Below are 21,151 nucleotides of genomic sequence, written 5' to 3' on the forward strand. Positions count from 1 at the left end.
AACAGACAGTTATGCTTTATTTTTAGTCATGATAAGTCCTTCGGCAGCTGGCAGCTTTGTCATTAATGTTATTAAGGGGAATCTGGACTGGTGGGGAGAGCTGAAGACATGTTCCACACTGAACTTTTGAGTTAAAAGGGGAGGAAATCAAATAGACTGAAAATAAGACACTGATGATCTCTTCTTCTTTGAGATTCAAATGCTGACCAAAGGATAGACAGGATACCAAGAGCTTAGGCAGAACATCATGGGAGCCTCCAGAAAGGACTAGAAGCTTCCAGAAGCAAACACCTACCTGGGGTTTCATGCACCCTGTTGACCTCCCTGAAAGAAGCAGGCCTTGATAGAGGGTCCTGCCCATGACAAATAACTCAATCCCAGCTGTGCTTGCTTCATGCCTGATTTGGCACGATTCTTCATCCACCCTGGCTTCTACTGGGATCGGGGTCAGCTGACAACATTAAACAGAGCAAATAGGGGAAAAGAACTGCTCTGCTTTAACAGAATCACTAACCTTTTGTGGAGGAAGTACCAGCCACACCTCTTGCTCCACTCTATTTGCTAAATTCCCTGAAGACTCGATATGAAAGACACTTCTAATACTTGCCGTTCTCATGTTTCTGTCTGCTGAATTATAAGGCAAAGGAGGAGCTTGGGGGTTGAAGCAGTAAGTATGGCCAGAGCTATGGCCAGGTTCCATCTGGATGTGCTGTCACTCTCACCTGACAGTAGAGTCCACGTGGTATGTGGGCTTCAGCCTTTGGTTTCTGTAAGCTCAGTTCTGCACCTTTGGACTCTACTGTGGATACTGTCACCAGAATAGCGTGGGCTCAGCAGTGTCATCTGAGCAAGAGAAGGGCTGTGATCTCTTTGTAGGACAAGATATGATATAGATTGACCCCCAGTACCCAACCAAGCGGGCTCTTCTCTGGAAACAGGCTCACTGAGGCTTGCGTCTGTATTGGGCATCGTGGTTTCACCCACCCAGCCCTTTGCCCATGCTCTCTTCTGAAACCAGCACAGCTGAACTGTACAGAGACCAGCTGCAGGCTCTTATACTTCACAGCAGTCTCCCGTCTCTATCAAGCTCATAAGATCTAGTGGCTGACAGAGGATCTAGAGTTCTGCTCTTCTCCCAGCTTTTCCTGTCCTTATTTTACCAATCTACTTCCAAGTCCCAGAACTGCTTCCTGCTTTTACAGCGAGGAATACTTTAACTCTCATCTACCTATGTGAGGTAGTTGTCAGGAATGGATATCTTGACCCCAGGGCCAGCCTGGGCAAGGGAATTGGAAACACTACATCTACCCAACTCTCTTAAGGCCAGGATTGTCTCCATAGGCTTTGACCTGCCTCTAATTACAATAAAGAGACATTTTTCTGTATATGGTACTTCTTATCTGGAAAATTCAGACCATTGGGGTGCTATCAAAATCGGAAATATGTTTGTTGAAAAGAGATTATATACTTTGATGAGCCTCTGACAAGTGTATGTCTATTGCTTTGTGAGCCTGTACTTCATGCCGGGTGCTGAGCTGGGGCTCCGAAGGTTGATTCTGAGTCTTCTTGAGGAATTTGTGATCATCTAAAGACACTGGGAGATAACACTAAGAGGGTGTGGTAGAAAAGAGGGGAAGGCAGGACGGTGGGTGGGAAAGGCACATGTGAGGAGAAAGCTCTTCTTAGGGGTCAGCTCTGCTCCTGTGCCTAGCAGACACCTGACCATAGGATGCTATCCATGAGGCAGGGAAATCCATCACTCTCCCATTAGACAAAATCCGTTTTTTAGGAAATAAAATCCTATTGGCCCTAGTTCTCAGGTGAACAGAATATGGATTTGTGGTATGAACTGATGAATCTAAGCCTTCACCAGCAGAGAACTCCTCTAAATACTTATTTTGCCCTCACTGAACTTAACTTTTCTGTAAAAGGAAATAGGGTGTGGACCAGTGCTTATTCAGAAGTGCCTTCATGTCCCAGCCAGGGCCATCCTAGAACTGGCTCTGTCAGCCTGCGGAAGCATATGGTTAAATATGCATGAATTTTGTGATCCTGTCGTGAGCCATTGGTACCAGTGGACCAGCCAGGAAGGAAGGAGTTCACAATAAAAATTCTCCTACCTGTTCTTCAGGGGTATCTTCTTTTATGTGCCAGTTTACCAGCACTGGTAAATTGAAGTGGTTTGACCCTTCAATTTTCAAGGCCTCAGTTTCCCCATCTGTTCATCTAGATAATGCTAATAGTTTCCCAGGCTGGTTGGGAGGGGTAAGTGAGAAAATGCATGGCATGAGTGGAGCACATTGGCCTGCCCATGGGAACTTCTCACTAAATGAGAAGACTCTTGGTCTGTGTTTATAAGGGGAAACACCCTTTCCCATGATCTAAAGAAGTTTAATTCAAAGCTAAATGATTTTCAATAGCCCCATTATTTCCAGAAGGAAAAATACCCCATTCTAGTGGATCCCTGCCATCTCCTAGGAGTTGCCAAGCTCAAAAACTTGGAAACACTGGTCTTCCCATATAAGAAAACCACTTAGATAATTCCCATGACTGGAGCTGGCATCCTGATAGTTCCCACCAGTAGGAATGAAGGATCCAATGAGGCACAGGCACTTTGAAGGCCCAGGAAGCTTAGTCATGACTGAGAGCCTGGCTGGTCAACAGGGGAAACCTGTATGTGCCTTTTGATATAACGTTGGCCTGGTTTCTCCTCAGCTGATGCCCTCCTCAGACAAGGTGCTTGTGTTTGTGTGCCCACTAGTCTCTACTCTTTGGCTTCAGTGCAGCTTTGCTGGTTCAGAACTGCCACAGTTCTATCTAGTGTTGCTAGTTGACCAAAATTGTGATCAAATTTTAAGCTTCTTAGAGGGGATAATCATCTTTCTTATTGAAGTCATGTGTACTAGACTGTTCTTATAAACAGTTAGTTAGCCTTCTGTTAATCTTTATGCTAAAATTTGCCTTTTTCCTCATCACTATGGACAATGATCAAGATGTAGAAGCAACTTAAGTGTCCATCAATCAACAAATGCATAGAGAAAATGTAGTACATTTATGTGATGGAATACTGTATAGCCTTAGAAGGGAAATTCTGTCATTTGCAACTGAAGAACAATATGCTAAGTGAAATAAACAAGGAACAGAAAGGCAAATAGTATATGATCTCACGTATGTGTAGAATCTAAAAAAGTTGAACTCATAAAAGTAGAGAACAGGAAGGTGGTTACCAGAGGCTGAAGGGGAGGTAGAAGGAAGAGCAAAGAAGAGAATGTTGATCAAAGAAGGCAAAGTTTCAGTTGGACTATAGAAGTAAATTTTAGTGATCTGTTTAACTGCAAGGTAATAACGATGTCTTATGTATTTTAGAATTTCTAAAATAGATTTTTAAAGTTTTTTTATCTCTCAATCAAAAAAAGACAAATTAGTGAGGTGATAGATATGTTTATTATCTTGAATGAATCTTTTCTATAACATATAAGTAGGTCACAATGTCATGTTGTACTCCCTAATTACACAATTATTATTTATCAGTTAAAATATTTTCTATTTCCTAATTACAAAAGCCATAGTTCTCTATAGAAATTTAGGAAACAGGCCTCCACTTTAAATGATATTTATGCTGCAGGTTTGTTCAAATATGTCCACTTAGGGCTATTTCAGTGATGGGACAAATAGGAAAGAGACCTAGTCCTGTTAAGTCCTGATCAGGAGCCTTTCCGGGATGAGCAGGAATGAGCTGGAAATGAGCTGTATTTTGATACAATTGTCCTTTTCAGCAAAGGGAAGTGGACACTTCTTTTGAGGTTAGGGCTGTGTGTTGAATTTTTTTCTAGAGTTGATTGATGGAAAAAAGTGGTGTCAGGCCATTTAAACCACTTTTCTTCATCAGTGAATTCTTATATTGGACTCTGCCTTGCTCCACAGGCACCTAACTTCCAAGAGGTAATGCAAACCTGACACTTCTTTGCACTCAGGAATACATTTTCCTTCAGAGTCATCAGAAGACTAGGTTCATTAAACTAATCAGAGATGGGAGGCTGTGCCATTATATCTTCAAATATGCAAGTTAGTCAGCTAAGGTAGCCTCGTTTTGATTATTTGCATCTTCAAATCCACAGTCATCATCTTGGAAAACCAGGTTGAGTCTTTTGAGGGCAAGAGTCATAACAGCTGAGGAAAAAAAAATGAAAGGACCCAAGCAAAACACATATCTGGATTTACCCAGGATAGGCAATGAGTTTGAACTTGGTTTTGTAGCTAATTCCTGTAGGACAGAACTCGAGAATATCAACAGATGGAATGAAAAACAAATAGAAAGTGAATGCTTTTCTGGAATGACCTTCAAACCTAGACAGCATGTTCATTGTTGGGGAGTGTTGCTAATGATAGCACCAGCCTAAGATGACCCAGTCTCCCCTCATGTGACTCACCTAACGGGGCCAAATCCTGGGTAGGGGGTCTGGCTGTAGCCAAACACACTAGTTGATCTGGGATGTACTTACAGCCTGCTTGCCAGAACAGAGCATTGCCTAAACTCCCCTTCCTTCCCCCTTCACTTCCTTGCATCTCCATGCCACCTGCATAAGTCACTCTGCTCCATTTACTCCCACTTGCCATCTTTCTTTCCTTATCAGTGAGCATGGACCCGATGACCTGAGGAGGAAGCCACGATCATGTTCCTCTGATGAATCCACAGATGCTAAGGAGTTAGAAATGGTATGTTACTCTTTTACTGTGTACTGGCAATGAAAAAAGAATGGATAGCCCCAGTCACATCTAAGAAAACTTCAGGGGTTTTTACTGGTAAGGGTGAGCCATCTAGCTTCTTAAATCTTGCCTTCTATATGAGATAAGACAGCCACCCTATGGAAGCCTGGGCATGGCTCTATCTGGGGTCCATCCACATAGAGCAGGTAACAAACTTTTATGTATTTTGATACAATTGTCCTTTTAAGCAAAGGGAAGTGGGTAATCTCAGTAATCTCAGTATTATGGGCCCAAACTAACAGGCAAGGCCTGTTGTAAGATAGTATAGCAAGTCTAAGAAAAAAATTACTTCTATTTCTTGTAGTTGGATGCTGTTAGCCTGAGAAATAATTTGCAAAATGTTCATTATATGAAATAAAATAACTTACACATACCCTTATCTGTGATCTATTTTATAACCAAGCTATATGTAATGACTTCTTTTAATTTGCTCTAATATATGACTGTTTCCATTTACTTTTATTATTGTTCACTATATTTTAGAGTTATCCTGTCATCTAGGATAGCCAGAGGGGAAATAATTAAAAATGTATTTTATAAATTCAATAAGATGCATAGTTTGAGGCTTATATGGCTGGCTCATGATAATATCATCATAATGCTTTATCCTTACCTAATACCTTTCAGAAAGAGGTTGGAAAAAAATCTTTAAGTCCATAATTTAATTCTTGTAAATTAAATTAAATTAAATTAATTCTTAAAAGAGGCACTATAATCCCTGATTTATAAATGAGGAATCTAGATTTAAAGTAGATAAATAACAAGCCATATCCTTTTACAGATTCATGCTCAAATTTCTGATACCAAAAAGCCCAGAGGACAAACTGTGCCATTTTTACACTTACACACACACACACACACACACACACACACACCATAACTTTGGGAAGAAGAAATTGGAATTTCTCCTTTTCTTGATTATAAAAGAAATTATTCATCCATTTTCCCTTATCTCTTATTTTAGTCAGTTTTCCATTACTGTGACAAAATATCTGTTGTGCTAACTGAAAAGGAAAAAAGGTTTATTTTGGCTCATGGTTTCAGAAGTTTCAGGCATTGATTGTGTGGCCCTGTTTCTCTGGGCCTATGGTTCCATGGTACATCATGGTAGGATCCCATGGTGGAGGAGGCTGCTAACCATAACCACATGGGAAGTGAAAAGAGACAGACAGGAAGGGATCAGAGTCCCAATATCCCCTTCAAGGGCACACCCCACATGACCCAGCTTCTTCCCACTAGGCCACATCTTCTGAAGGTTCAACCCACTGTGAGAGTGCCATAGACTGGGAACCAAGCCTTTATCACATGAGCCTTCAGGAACGTTCATGATCCAAGCCATAACATCTCTTCCTCGTCCTTTCCTCTCCCTCTGCTTCCCCTGGGTCCTCGACTCAATCAACAGGGCGACTCATTTCTCTCCTTCCTTGTCATGCCTTTATAAACAGATCCTTACAGATAATAGACTACGGCTTGGCAACACTACTTACTGAGTGCCAGCCACTCGTTAATACTTGACAAGGACTAATGCATTGGAAATTAACATCCCATTTTATGGGTACAGAAATGATGAACTGCTAAGTTGAAGAGCCAGGGTCATGCACTACTCCCATCTGGACCTCAGTCTCTGGAGTGCAGCCTATACACTGGTGAGACCAAGAGACTGTTGAGCACCTGCCTAGTACTAAGCTCTGTGGCCACTGGGGACATAGAATCACCAAAAGCAAAGATCTCAAGGAACTCTAAGGGGAAAGAGGGAGTGCGTGATGCCATGGGAACTGCTAGTTATGATACAATGCTTCAAGTAATATGCATATCCATACACCTTGGTGTTATTGGAATACTAAGGGGGCACCCAACCCAGTCTAGGGAAGTTCCAAAAAGGAACAGAAGCAAGCAGAGTCTCCAGGATGCTAGAGGAAGGACAGGCTGGTCAAAATAAATCCCCTGAGCACAGCCTGATGGCCTCCAAGATCTTGACCTGTGGATGAACCCCAGGGGCTCCTCTTACCTGGTATAAAGTATATATGGGGGCAGCTGAAGAATGAGGCCAGATGGATAGTCAGATGGCAGGTTATGAAGAACTCCAGCTCCCACCCTACACTGAAGTGGGTGATGGGGCACCCTAAACTGTTTTGTTTCCTATTGTGAGTGGGGACTGAAGATGGCAAGTGTTGGACTCTGGCTATCTTTAAGACCCACAGGCAGAGTGGTCCCCATCAACAGGATGGGTGAGCCTTGGAGCAGATTATGGGGGTTCCCATCAGGGTATCAGGCTATGGAAGAGGCTGAGTGTACATAAGGAAAGGTTAGAGAGTTGGAGGAGCAGAGGACAGACTCTCCTCAGGGGACACCTGAATTTAACCAAGAGGAAAAGAGCTTCCAAATGGCCTGAGGAGGAGTGGTCAAGCAGTTTTTAAAAGGAAAATTAGAAAATAAATTGAGTAGTCTTTTTCAAGAAAATGGGTTTGGACAACAGTGCCAAGTGAAGTCCAATTTAGCTATTATTTGGCCTTGGGGAGAAGTTTTGGCTGAGTGACTAGAGCCTCAAGTAGCATGCAGATAAGAAAGAAGGGAGGTGAGGAGGTGGAGGGGGAAAGTGTATACAGCAGGTGCATTTAGCCACACCATGAGGGAAAGAGAGGGACATCCTGTTAAAGGAGTTGTATTGTTGTCGTTGTTCCTATTAAGGAAATTATCTATTTATCATCTGCTGTAGAGAGTCTGCAGAGAGGGAGAGCATGAAGATGAATTTGGGAGAAAGAATGATTGATAGAGCTTTGTCCCTCAGGAAGTAAGAGAGGATGGAATCCAGGGAACAAAGGGAAAATTAGCCTTAGAGGGGATAACAGGAAATGCAAAATCTATAGATTCTGAAAAAATAAAAAACAATCACAACCGAGTGTTCCTAGCCACCATATTTGGAACCAATAGAAGTAAGAAGCCAGCAGTGGAACAATCTCATGGAGGATGAGAAGGCTGGTGCCAGAGCAGGGGTCATCTAAGGGCAGGGTCTTTTCTCACTCTCTTCTCCATATCCATTCCCTCCCTGAATCCAACATTGAATTCCCTCACCAGATAAAGGACCAGCTGCAAATCACAGCTTCCTGTGCCAGAGAAAACCCACTTCCTGTGTGCACCCATGGGTGGGTGTGTATATTTTAGCTTCCTAGGGACCAGAACTGAAAAGAGACTTGGACTGAGCCATGTTCTCTTTCTTCTTCCCAGACTTACCAGCTGGTGGGAGTTAGGGAAGAGAAGGAGAGGATTACAAATTTTAAGGGTTTAAAATTTCAGCTAGAAAAGAGGAATAAATACAAGAGACCTATCTTATGGTAACTATACGAGAGCCCCTTTTGTCCCTTGGTGATATGTTCCAAGAGGCCCTAAAATGTCCCATGGATTCTTGACACTGAAGTTAGTACTGAACACTATATATACTTTGTTTCTTCGTAGGCAAACAACCTCATGATAAAGTTTAATTTACAAATTAGGCACAGTAAGAGATTAACAACAATAACTAATAATAAAGTGCAACAGTATATTATAATAGAATTGCCAGCATCACTGTTATTGTGCATAGGGTCCATTATTAAGTAAGCTAAGTAATGAATACAGGCATGGCCATACCATGATGTTGATCTGATAACTGAGATGGCTACTAAGTAACTAACAGGCAGGTGGCATATACAGTGCAGATACACTGGATAAAGGGATAACTCACATCCTTGGTGGGACAGAGCAGAGCAGGACATTAAGAGATTCCATCATGCTACTTCTAATGCTGTGAATTTAAAATTGATTCATTGCTTATTTCTGGAATTTTCTATTTAATATTTTTGGACCACCATTGATGAAAGGTAACTGAAACTGCAGAAAGTAAAACCTCTGAACTACTTTAGTTAATAACTTATTCTTGAAAACTGCTAAAAGAGCGGATTTTGAATGTTCTTACCACAAAATTATCGTATGTAAGGTGATGCATGTGTAATAAACAGCTTCATTCAGCTGTTCCATGATGGATACATATTTTAAAACAGGATGTTGTACACCACGAGTATATACAATTTTTATTTATCAGTTTGAACAATTAGAAAGAATAATAACAAAACCAAACAAACAAACAAAAAGCAGTAAGACCAGAAATGAGTTTCTTCTGTGCCTGGCACTGCACTGGGCACTTAACACATCCAACTGTCTCTCACCCTTACAGATCAGGATCGCTGTGACTCAGCAGCTCTGTTCCCTTGTGGCATGAGCCAAGGATCTCCTGTATCTGCAGATCAGGCCCATGGCAGGGAAGGCTGCATGTTGCTGACGAGGAACCATCAAAGGGCTGCTGAGCACCATGAAATACCCAGCAGAGACTTAAAATGCTACACTTGTAATGGTCCGGATCCACAGGATTGTGATTTCAGCAGCTCAGGGTTAGCAGTGAAAACAGCAGAACGCTGGATTGCAACTTTTGTAGGCAAAGAAAGGAAGTTTAAAGTATTTGGTGAGACCTATGAAAAAGAGGTGTGAAGTTCCTTAGGGCACTAGATCCCATCCGTCAGGGCTGTGGGTTAGAATCCCTGGGGAGCTTTCCAAATGCAGAAATGCCTGGATCTGGAGTTTCTATTTAATTAGTCTGAGGTGGAGCTGGGGGATCCATCTGGCTTCTAAAACTTCCCAGGTGGTTGGAATAAGTAGTCAGGGTTGAGCACCCATTCAAAGCAGTGCTTCTCAACTGTGGGCCCATGATAGCCTCAGCATCCCTGGGTATCTCTAGAAATATGCATTCATGGGCCCTAACCCATACCTGACAGGTCAGAATACATGTATGTTTGCACACATCCTCTTAAAGGTTCCAATATACTCTAAGGTTTAAGAACCACTGGCTTAAAGGATCTGAGAGGGAGCAGCAGAGTTCCCTCCTGGGAGTTAGAAGGGATCAGGGTGATGTGGGCAGCTGACAGGTCTCTGGAGTTTGTGGCCCAGGAAGCTGTGGAACTGAAGAGCTATTTTGTCATTGTCAGTGGTAATTGAACGCAGGTGCCATAGGCCAGGGACATAAGCCTTGCAGAGATACAGGGGAGGGAGGGGAGTTGCCAAAGGGCTAGGAAAACTGGATGGCTGGTGCTGTGAGCAGAGGATGTTGAGTGAGGAAGCTAGGGTTCTTCAGAAATAGATGTGAGGAGCAGGAGAAGCTGGTCCTGCTGCTGAGCCCTGTGATTTGTGGGTTACTCCTTTTAAAGAACTGCAAAGGAAAGAAGATGCTCAGCAAGAGTCAGTTCCAGGTATCGCCAGCAGGTGGGGAGAGTGGTCTAAGAAGGCCTTTGAGGAGGCTAAGCATATACTACAAAGTAAATGCTCCAGATGGAAATGGAGAGGCTTAAGAGAGAGTGAATCGAGGTCAAGCAGCATGATGAGGTACCTGAGGCCACATTTCAACTCTACTCTCACTGTGAGGCCTTGGGAGAGTTATTTAACTTCCCTGGACCCCAGTTTTTTCATCTCTAAAATAGGATGATGTCACTAAGACCTAAGTGTGGGTAGGAAGCATGGAGGGTGCTCACCAGTGGTCTCCAGGATCCAGTTAGTTCCTCCTGTGGCCATGCAGCCCCAGCCACAGGTTGCTGGAGCCTGGAACCCTTTGCCAATGACATTCTCAGTTGCTTCCAATCTATTTTCCAGGCCTTCTGACGATTTCATCTTGGGCTTGCTGCCCCTACAACGTAGAACTCTCACCATTTTCTTTATTTCCTGTGTGACAGTGGACAAAACAGATAATCATTGTGACAATGGTATCTTTATCAGTAGTGGATGTGTAACCCCTTGCAGGAGGTTGATGAGATTAAACAAAATAGCATAAACACAGACACCTGGCCCGGGACAGAGTCCAGCTACTGGCTTTGCATCTGTCCCTCCTGTGCACCACATTCACTGATTCATACTGAAATGAACTTGTCCTGCCTTTAATGACCCCAGCCACGAATACAAATCCCCTACCAATTTAGACCCCTTTCAGAGGGTCTAAAATGCTGTAGGACAGTTTGTCAAATAATTGCTAAAGATGCCAAATCAAGGGAAGAGGAGTGACAGGTGTGTCTTTTATTCTAGCCTCTTCTCTCCTGTCAGCTCGCTGTTTTAGTCAGCTTTTTTGCTCCTTTGACTAAGGGACCCAACCAGCACAACTGTAGAGGAGGAAGAGTCTATTTGAATGCTCACAGTTTCAGGGGCCTCAATCCACAGAAGGCTGGCTCCACTTCCCTGGGATGGAGGCAAGCCTAAATGTGGTGGAAGAGTGTGGCAGAAAGAACTAGCTGACATCCCCGTGATCAGGAGGCAGAGAAACTCCACTCTCCATATACAAACATATGCCCAAAGCCATGCCCCAATCCCCACCTCCTCCAGCCACACCCTACCACTTTAGTTAATCCCACAGGGGATTAACGCACTGATTAGGTTAAGGCTATATCCCAATCATTTCTCCTCTGTACCTCTTTACATTTTCTGATTAGAGCTTTTGGGGGACACCTCAGATCCCCAAAGCATGACACTCATCAACCCAATGGTTCCTTACCCTCTTTGGATACTATAATCACCTCTGGGAAGTTTGCAAACATATCCCTGTTCATATCCAGTTTATACCACAAATCTATAAACCAGAAGTGCTTTCTATGTCTCTAATGTGTGTCCAGATGCCTTCTGGTGCCAGGGCAGGGTGGCGGGAAAGGAAAGGCAGGTCCAGGCATTGCAGGACTTCTGCTGTCCCACTTACATGGAGAGGTGACCACCTGCTCCATTCCCCATCTGGAAGGTTCCTGGAAGCCTGCTTCATCCTCCGCAACTCTGCTGGGTTTCTCCAGGACCAAGTGACCTTGTGCTAGACCTCAGTGTGGTGACGGGGCAAAAGGTATCTTTGCCAAAAATAATCCAGCCGATGCACACAGGAACATTGCTACTTATGTTACCACAGCGCTGTACTAAGTTTGTTCAGGAAAATTCTGTTTTCCACCAGTGAAAAAAGTGCTGCCTAAATACCCCTAAATTACCTTCACCCTTGAGATCTTGAATTAAGTGCTTTTCAATTGAATCAGGCTATAAAGAACCATGGGTTTCCTGCCTGTTAATGGGACAAACCAAACCATTTTGAAAAGTGCAGTGAGAAATATCTTCATGAGGATTTATAGAAAAAAAAATTGTTCCATGATTTAAAACACAGCTTATTTCCCTCCATTTAAACAATGTTTATAAGGAAAAATGTTTCCCAGAACAACCATGTAAAAACTACCTGTTTGCAGATGTACTCTTCAATAGTGTTTGTGTCCTATTTGTTAACATATTAAAGTTGCCTAGTAATAAATTAAGATCCTATTTTTTAAATAGCATGGATTCAGGATGGAGGGCTGTCATTTCTATCAATAGCGCCATACATGGGCCTGAGTGAGTCATTCCCACCAATCCACAGTCCCCAACATCCGTGGAATTTAACCACCTTTGCTGTAGCTAAAGCGCCATCTTGTGGTCCTGGACAGTATTAGTTACCAGAAATTGAACTGCTCGGAGCCTCTCTCAGAATATCAGCATACAAAATCCTTCTTGGTAATCAGTGAAATCCCTGCGTCCACAAGGCATGATATAAGTGTTTTAGAACTCTTCTGCATAGGTGGGAGTAAAAAATGCATAAATAACATGTGAAGAGGAGGTCAGGTTTAAGAACGGATGAGAACTTTGGGAAATCTCTGTGGCTTAAGGAAGAACATGTTCAATATTTTCCTGGTCCTACACAACCAATTAAATGGGTAGGCCAGGATAAAGAGCCATCTAGCCTTTTCTATGTGACAAGAAAACAGTAGCAATAGATATGAGACCTTTCAGAATTTCAATGATGCTAGAGGCCTGAAGCTTGGCTACCTCTGGGGAAAAGAAATCTCAGTAGGATATGTCAGACCGCTCTGTGTTTTAATGTTTCTGTCAGACAGTGTGGGTTAATGTCAGTGTTCCAGGATGCAATATTTATAGGTCTCCCTCTTGCCTGTCATTATCTTGCTTTCAGGGAGACATGCATAGGACTGTCTGCGAACATGCTCTGTGGCCTTTGGGTTTGATGTATTCTGGTTTGAATGACAGGTGGGTTCATTAATTATGACTTCAATGTTCCTTGGAGGAAATCTAATAAAAATCCTTATCAAATCACTTAAAATAAATGGTATAGTGACTTCTTGAAATACTTTGAATAAGCTTGAAACCTCTAGCAGAGCATGCATAGTTGAGACCTGCGATCACTCTGTAGGTAGATGTGCTGATCATTGAATTTTATTAACTCTTAAAGAAATTCAATATTTGATATAGATGCTTGGAAACAAAAGTAGCAAGAAGTGTTAGAAGGAACTTAGAATTCTGGGATAACTTTAAAGAAGTTGTATATTCCTGGCCTGATTTTAAAGGTTCAGATCTATTGATGCTATAGGAGTTTTCCTTGAAAGCATTTATTTTATCTTCAATTAAAAAGCAATATATGTCCATTACATAAAATTGGGACAATATAGATATAAAAGATGATAAATTACTTGTATTCCCACTGCTGTTAATATTTCATGTATTGGTTTCAGTTTTCTTTTTTGTCACCTTATGTACTGTGGTCCTCCCTTAGCCTAGATTGCGCTTTTTACAATTACCTGCAGCCAACCATGGTCCAAAACTATTAAATGGAAAATTCCAGAAATAATCAATTCATAAGTTTTAAATTGCACGCCATTCTGAATAGTGTGATGAACTCTTGCTCCAGCTGCTCCATCCCTGCCCAGGGCACAAATCATCCTTTTTCCAGAATATCCACGCTTCCTGCCTGTTACTCACTTAGAAGTTATATGGATGACCAGGTCAAATGTCATAGCATCAGTGTGTATGTTCACATAACCTGTTTTGCCGTCATGGCCCCAAGTGCAAGAGTAGTGATGCTAACTATTTGGATATGCTAAAGAGAAGCCTTAAGTGTGTTCTTTAAGTGAAAAGGTAAAATTTAAGTTAAAAAAAGATATTTTGGAAGAGAGATTATATTCATGTACCATTTATTACACTATGTTATAATTATTTTATTTTCTTATTAGTTATTGCTCTAATTTGGATTTTGAATGTCTTCCAAGGGCCACGTGTTGCAGGCTTAGTCACCATGGTGACACTATTTGGGAAGTGATAGTACCTTTAGGAAGTAGGGTCTAGGGGAAAGAAGTTTGATCATGGGAGTGTGCCCTTGAAGGGAATATTGGGACCCTGACCCCCCAGCCCCTTTACTTCCAAATTGCCATGAAGGGAGCAGCCTTCTCAGCCATGCACTCCCACCTGGTGTGCTGCCTTGCCACAGGCCTAGAAGCAACAGACCCTTTGACCATGGACTAAAAGCCCCCAAACTGTGAACCAAAATAAATATTTCCTCTTTTTAAGTTGATTATCTCTGGTATTTTTTTTTACAGGAATACAAAGTTGATTGATACAGTTACTGTTTTTAGCCATCCCCTGGCAGTCTCAGGACCTGTCTTCCATAGATAAGGAGGAATGGCTGTAGTTTTTAAAATATAGGTTGTGATGATAACAGGTAAAGTTTTATTTTTCCACTAACATTATAATATAATATCTCCATGTTACCAAATTCTTTATAAATAGTTTAATACTGTATAACTTTTCTATTATGCAGATATATATATATATATATATATATATATATATATATATATATATATATATATATATATTTATACTTATACTGTTATGAAAAATACCCACAAGAAGGAAGCAAATATGTAAACCAGTGTTTTTTCTTATTCCTTCACATCACAAATAATACTGCCATGGGAAAATCTACCTATATTTCAAATTTATTGCTTCAATATGCAGTACCAGGAGTGAATCAACTGCATCAAAGGTGTAAACTGGCTCAGTCACTACGTTATTTTCCATGAGGGGGTACCCATCAACACATCCACAACAACATCCAAGCATACTTCTCATATCCTGGTCCTTTGTACAGGGTGCATGATTCACCAAGGATTCAGAATTATCCTCAGGCAGTGTTCCATGTTGGAGCTGGTGTTCTCAGTTTGAATGTCCAGATCGTTCTTGATAGATACCCGCCACCCCAAAACTAATAAACACAAGACATTGTTTCCAACTTTATTCCTGCTTGCACCCCATTTCTTCCCTGGTCAGTCTAGGTGCTTCCCAAGCTCATGGTCAGATTCATTGTTTCAATATTCTCTACAGCAGACTCAGAATCTCTACGGATCTGTTGGTTAACAAAGCAATCCCCCATCCCCTGCCCCACCTTCCCCTCCCTTTTGCAGTGCTGGGGTTTAACCTGGGGCCTTGCACACATACCAGGTAAGCACTCTACTACTGAGCTATATCCTCAGGTCCAAGAAAGCAGTGTTCACTGTGCTGTTCTCTCACTTTCTCTTCTCCAGCTAGCCAGCGTCTTTACATTCTTCTGCTTGTGGCTTGGAATGGTGGGTAATCTCCCCAGATTATGTGGCTCCACACATAGCCCCCATTTCCTCATTATAGGGCCTGGCTCAGTTCTGTGGGTTAAAGTGTAAATGGTGTTTCTCGCCACCTTTTAAAATGTGAATGCTCTTGGGAAAGGGAATTCACTAAACTGTTATGGATCGTAATTAGCTTAATAGGAACTAATTTATCAGGTCCCTCTCTCTCTCCTTCTCCTCTTCCCCTTTTCTCTCTGTATTAGTCAGGATCCACTAGAGGAACAGGACCATAGGAAGTATACATAATTACAAAAAGTGGTTTATTATTGACTCGCACGGTCCAAGGCTGATTTCATCCCACAGTGGCCATCTGTAGGCAGGGAGCCATAGAAATGAGCAGTTGCTCAGTCCAAGCCTCAGAACAAGAGGGACAAAGGTGCAGCCTCAGTCTGAGGCTGAAGCCTTCCTAGAATCTCCCTGGAGAGTCGTTCATATAAGTCCATCTTGAGAATTTGAAGAAGCTGGGGTCTGATGCACCTGCTTACGAAGAATCAAGCTTGTGCACGATGGCAGGCTTCCCCTTCTGCTTTTTATGCCATCTGGGTCCCCAGCCTATTGGTAAGGGCTGCCCACATTCAGGGCAGGTCTCCCTCTCAGTTGGTTGACCCACATGCAAATCATCTCTGGAGACACCCTCACAGGCATGCCCAGAAGTGTGCTCTCCTAATCTTCTAGGCATCTCCGAATCCAGTTAAATTGACAACCAGGATTATCTGCCATAGTCTCTCTTCCTCCTTTTTTTCCCCTTCTTTTCCTCTCTTCCATTCTGTTTTATGTATATAAATACTTTGAAAAGCTGGATGTTGTTTAAGGCTTATGGCAAAATGTGATGAATCTTGTGCAAAGGATCAGGGTATGAGAAAAAGGCTCCACCCTCATGACCTAACCACCTTCCAGAAGCCTCAGCTCCTAATACTTCACCTTGGGGCTGAAGGATACCCTAGGAATTGCGGGGGACACAATGCTTAAACTAGATGATAGAATTTACATTGGGGATTATTTTCTTTCTCAATTTTAAAGGACTACAACATTGCTTTTGTAACATTTATTGTTGCTATTCTGATTTTGTATCCTTTTTCTGTTACCTGTTTCTTATTTAGAGGATTTAAGAATTTATTCATGAATTTGGGGTGCAGCTTAGTGGTGGAGCATTTACAGATATGCAGTCCCTGGATTCATCCCCAGCACTGCAAAAACAAAACAAAGTTTATGTTCATGTGCCTTCCCAGAGCATTTTTTTTTTTACACATTGGATTGAATACTGAATGAGCCCTTTCAAACTGGAAACTCTTTTCAGTCCTTATAAATCTTGAATTGTCTGATCATTTTCTTCCCTACATTTTCTCTATTCTGAATTGCTGAAATGCCTATTATTTGCTTGTTAGACCCTCTGGAATAATCACCGAATTTTTACTATTGTTCTCATACATCTTTTATCATTCTTCTACATTTCTGGTATATCATCACTTTATTATCTGACTTCCATTCTTCTTTTTATTTTGGTTTTCAACTTTAATATCTCCTGGTGAAAGATAAATTTAGAGTGTTCTTGTTTCATTAAATGCTAAAGATATGATTTTTAAAAAAATATGTTTAATTAATTAATTTATTTTCATGTGGTGCTGAGGATGGAACCCAGGGCCTCGCCCATGCTAGGAGAGCGCTCTACCCATTGAGCCACAATCCCAGCCTTAAAGATATGATTTTTAAAAATTTATATTCTGATTCCTGTCTCTTCTGATTCCCTAAATTTATTCATCTGGTTTCTGTCTTGCAAGTTAAGGCATATTTCCTCAAGTGTCTGGTGGTCCTTGGCTACCTTTGTTAAGGGTGAGTCACTAAAAGAGTTCTTTAGGAGCTCTGTGTGTGCAAGTGTGTGCCATGTACTGGGCAGCGGGCTTCCCTTTGCTGTGAGTTAGATTGGCCACTTCACTTCTTCAGCTGACTGACTCATGGACCTCCGAGCAATGCTGGGGAAGAGTTATAGCCCTTGAAGCTGGTGAGCCAGGGGCCAGTTCAATTAGGTCCACTTTGGAAGTAGTCACCTCCCAAAGCAGCTGGCCATTTCTGTACTCTCCTAACCTGCCTTCCCCTGGTTTACTGGTTAAATGATTCTGAAACCAGGTAGAGCATGCAAGATCACTTCCTGTTCTAAATAATTAACCGACAGTGATGTGGCAATAAATGTTTAGCCCACCATGGCTTTACAAGCTGATTTATAAAAATGACTCCCTGCACCAGAGAAGTTGTTTTGAGTATGTCAAATAAGCAAATTACGGTGCAGTTATTCCTGTATAGGAATAACTGTGCGATTTTAAAAAGTGTCTCCTTATGAGTTATCATAGATGTTATCCTATTGGAACAAAAGCTCCTGTAGAATAACCACATTGTGTCACTATTCCTTAAGTCATAAAATAAAGCAAAACTGCTTGCCACAATTCCAAATAGTTTGCTGCACTGATTTCTTCCTTAGAAAAAAAAAGTGGCAGGAAAATAGGTGAACTGGGTGGAGGAGGCAACAACATTAGAGATTTGAGCCATGGCTACTCAATGGACCCTACTGAGGTGGGTACCAAGGGGTATGGCAGGTGATATGTAGGCCTTGCTTGTTCCACATCCTACGCCTGGCTGGGGATCCTTTTTATTTTTTAACTAATTAATTAATTAATTTTTTATTCCAGAGCCTGACTTTATTGGATCTTGTATTTTTGGCATAAATAAAAGCTTTATAGACTCACATTTATCATTACTTTAAATAAGGCAGTGACTGATCAATCACAAAATCCTGGCTTGGTTTCCGAGTATTTTACTGCTATCTATAGCCTTTTCATGCAAGTTACACAATGAGTCTCTAGAGCTCTCACACTATGGGGTATGTGCTTGCTACTGTTCCAAAAAAGTTTACTGCCTTCAGCCCAAGACACTGGATGAAGGCCAATTATTCTTATGTACAGAAGCCCAACAGTGGACATTTATTCCAGTTTAGTGGAGAGTTCTTTAGCCTTTGCCTTTTCAGACTTGGCAATGGGAGCCACGGATTTTGGACCCAGTACATTGCCTCCCCAGTGGCGATGAATCTCAGCATATCTGTCATTGTAGTTGGTTCCAATAGCTTCCACCAACTTAGCCCAGAGCTCCTTTGTCTTCCAAGTTAACCTGTGTGAGGGCAACAGTGGTGCAGGTCTTCCTGTGGACCAGATGTCTCAGCCTGGCCTTCTCCTTGATGATGCAGTAAGAAACTCCCATCTTGCAACACAGGGTAGGCAGGAAAACAACCAGCTCGATGGGATACACATCATGTCCAGTCACCCCCAGCTTAGCCTTCCTGTTCTCCACTAAGGTGGTGTCGGTGTTGGCTCCTGCTCAAAGGATCCGTGTTCTGTTCGTGGGGACAATCCCTTTGCCAGCAGCCTTCTTCTGAGCCCTGGCCAACGGCCTCTGGTTCCTCTCCTGCTTGGTCTCTGGTCTGTTCTTCAGCCTCTTCCTGAATGGTGGATTCACCACCTTCTTGGCTCCCTGCTTCTTGACCGTGGCTGGGGCTTGGACCACCTTCTTCCCCTTGACCTTCTTTCCTTTCACCATATTGGATGCCTGGAGGAGAGATGGATCATTTTGTTATTTATTATTTTAATTTTATTTCACAGAGAGGCCCTTTCCACCTCCCACTATGGGCCGTCTGGTCAGAGGTGGTGACTTTCTCTTGTGCAGACAAAGGCCCCAAGAGGCTACTGCCATGGTGTGAGAAGTGGAAGGTGACTCGCTGGCCAGAGGCACCTGTGTAGCCCATGTCCTCAGGTAAACAGACCTTGACGTTATAAGCATTTGAAATTCCACTAAAAATCAAACAGAAATCGTTTACTGAAGCTTTGCACTATTAGTGTCCTTGGGAGCCAGAGCTGGAGAATTATGTGGGAAGTAATGCCCTGATACAAGGAAGGCTTCTGTTAGGATTTAGATGTGAGGTGTCCCCCAAAAACTCATGTTATGCAATGCAGGAATGTTTAGAGGGTTAATGACTAGAATAGAAGAGGTATAACCTCACCTGTTGATTAATAATTTGAAAGGATTGCTCTACTGTAGGCAGGTAGGGTGTGGTGGAGGAATTAGGTCACGGGGGGAATATATTTAGAGTTTATATTTTGTGCATTCTCTGGTCCCTGGCTGCCATGAGCTAAGGCACTTTTCTCTGCTACACCCTTCTACCATACTGTGCCCCTTCACCTTGGGCCCAGAGCAATGGAGTCAGCAGACCAGGGACTGAAACCTCTGAAACCATGAGCCAAAATAAACTTTTCCTCCTCTGAGGGTTCTTGTTGGGTATTTTGGTCACCACATGACAAAAAGCTAATGAACACATTTCCTCACCATTTACATGAGTTCTCCACCTTGCATGGGGTGTAGGAGGAACCCACAATACCTGAACCACCTTCTCCCATGACTGTGAATTTGTGCTCACTTATAAGATGATGCTGAAGGAAAAGAAACGCCACCTCAAAACCTCCTCTCTGACTCTGTCCTTCACATCACCGCCTCTCATCTCTGATGAGCTCTCTCTACTGTGGATAGTGCCTGAATAGAAATAACTCATCTTCCCTGTTTACTTAGGGATCTAAGATTTCAACCTCCACTACTTACAATTAGCCGATCATTTTATGTGATGCCAAAGCAAACATAAAGGGGAAGGACCCCAGGTAATAGTGGATTCTCTCCCATCCAGTGAGGGAAGATTCAGTTACAGATGAAACCCAAGCAAACACCAAGTGACCAGCATGACTGATTATGCTTGCCCAACACAATCAAAGCACACCTGAAATAAAAATGTTAAATTCAGTTATTAGTTCTTTTATAATAGCCAGGTATATCACCCAATAGGCTGTAATACATGACTAGCTCCAAAGCCATGTAAACTTCACAATTTAAATTTCAATTATCTGAAAATATCTCACCTTCTTTTTTTTATTGGCACATGGTATTCGTTGTTAACCATGTGTCCATGCACACAATATAACAACATAATTTGGTCAATTTTGTTCCCTAGTATCTCCTCTTGCCCTCCCTGACCTTCCCCTGATGCCCTTCCTCTACTCCAGTGGTCTCCCCTCTATTTTCGTGAGATTTCAGCTCCCCTCCCCTCCCCACTCTTTCCCTCTCTAGCTTCCACATATGAGAGAAAACATATGACCCTTCATTTTCTGAGTCTGGCTTATTTCACTCAATATAATGCTCTCAAGTTCCATCCATTTCCCTGAAAATGCCATAATTTTGTTCTTTATGGCTGAATAAAGCTCCATTGTGTATATATACATGGTATTTTCTTCATCCATTCATCTGCTGATGGACACCTAGGCTGGTTACATAACTTGGCTATTGTGAATGGTGGTGCTATAAATGTGGGTATGCATGTACTGCTATAGAAATTTTAATTCACTTGGATAAATACCGAGAAGTGGCTGGGGCTCACTGGTTTTTAACACTCTTAAATTTCAATTTACTATGTTAATTTGTTAGATGTAAGTGTATCAATTATGAGATTAATATCAGATTGACACATTGAGTTACTTTAGGTATTATATTACTCACTATGTATTGTAACACTATGAATCTCAGGTAGTGAACTTAGGTCTGTAAGCCATCTCAATTATGAGTTATCCAGGGAGCCGTGGCAAGGCTCCTGCAGTCATCTAAATGAGCACTGCCCAGGGATGTGGTCAGCTCTATCACCTGGGCGGTGGCTGTAGCACACATGGTGAGCCCATCTGCATTTTCTTCTGTCCTCAGTGAGAGGAGGGTGTGAAAGCCAGAGGACCACTTTCTTTCTCTACTAGCACTCTGTCCAGGTCACTTTGAGAACTCTCAGGCACACA

General features: G+C 42.2%; 1 pseudogene; it reads right to left on the bottom strand.

Annotated features, from left to right (window-relative positions):
* Positions 1-18,259: 18,259 nt before the first annotated feature.
* On the bottom strand, positions 18,260-18,869 carry LOC114098699 (large ribosomal subunit protein eL8 pseudogene; annotated as a pseudogene).
* Positions 18,870-21,151: the final 2,282 nt, after the last annotated feature.

This window comes from Marmota flaviventris, chromosome 16 (genome assembly GCF_047511675.1).
Source record: "Marmota flaviventris isolate mMarFla1 chromosome 16, mMarFla1.hap1, whole genome shotgun sequence".
Classification (NCBI taxonomy): domain Eukaryota; kingdom Metazoa; phylum Chordata; class Mammalia; order Rodentia; family Sciuridae; genus Marmota; species Marmota flaviventris.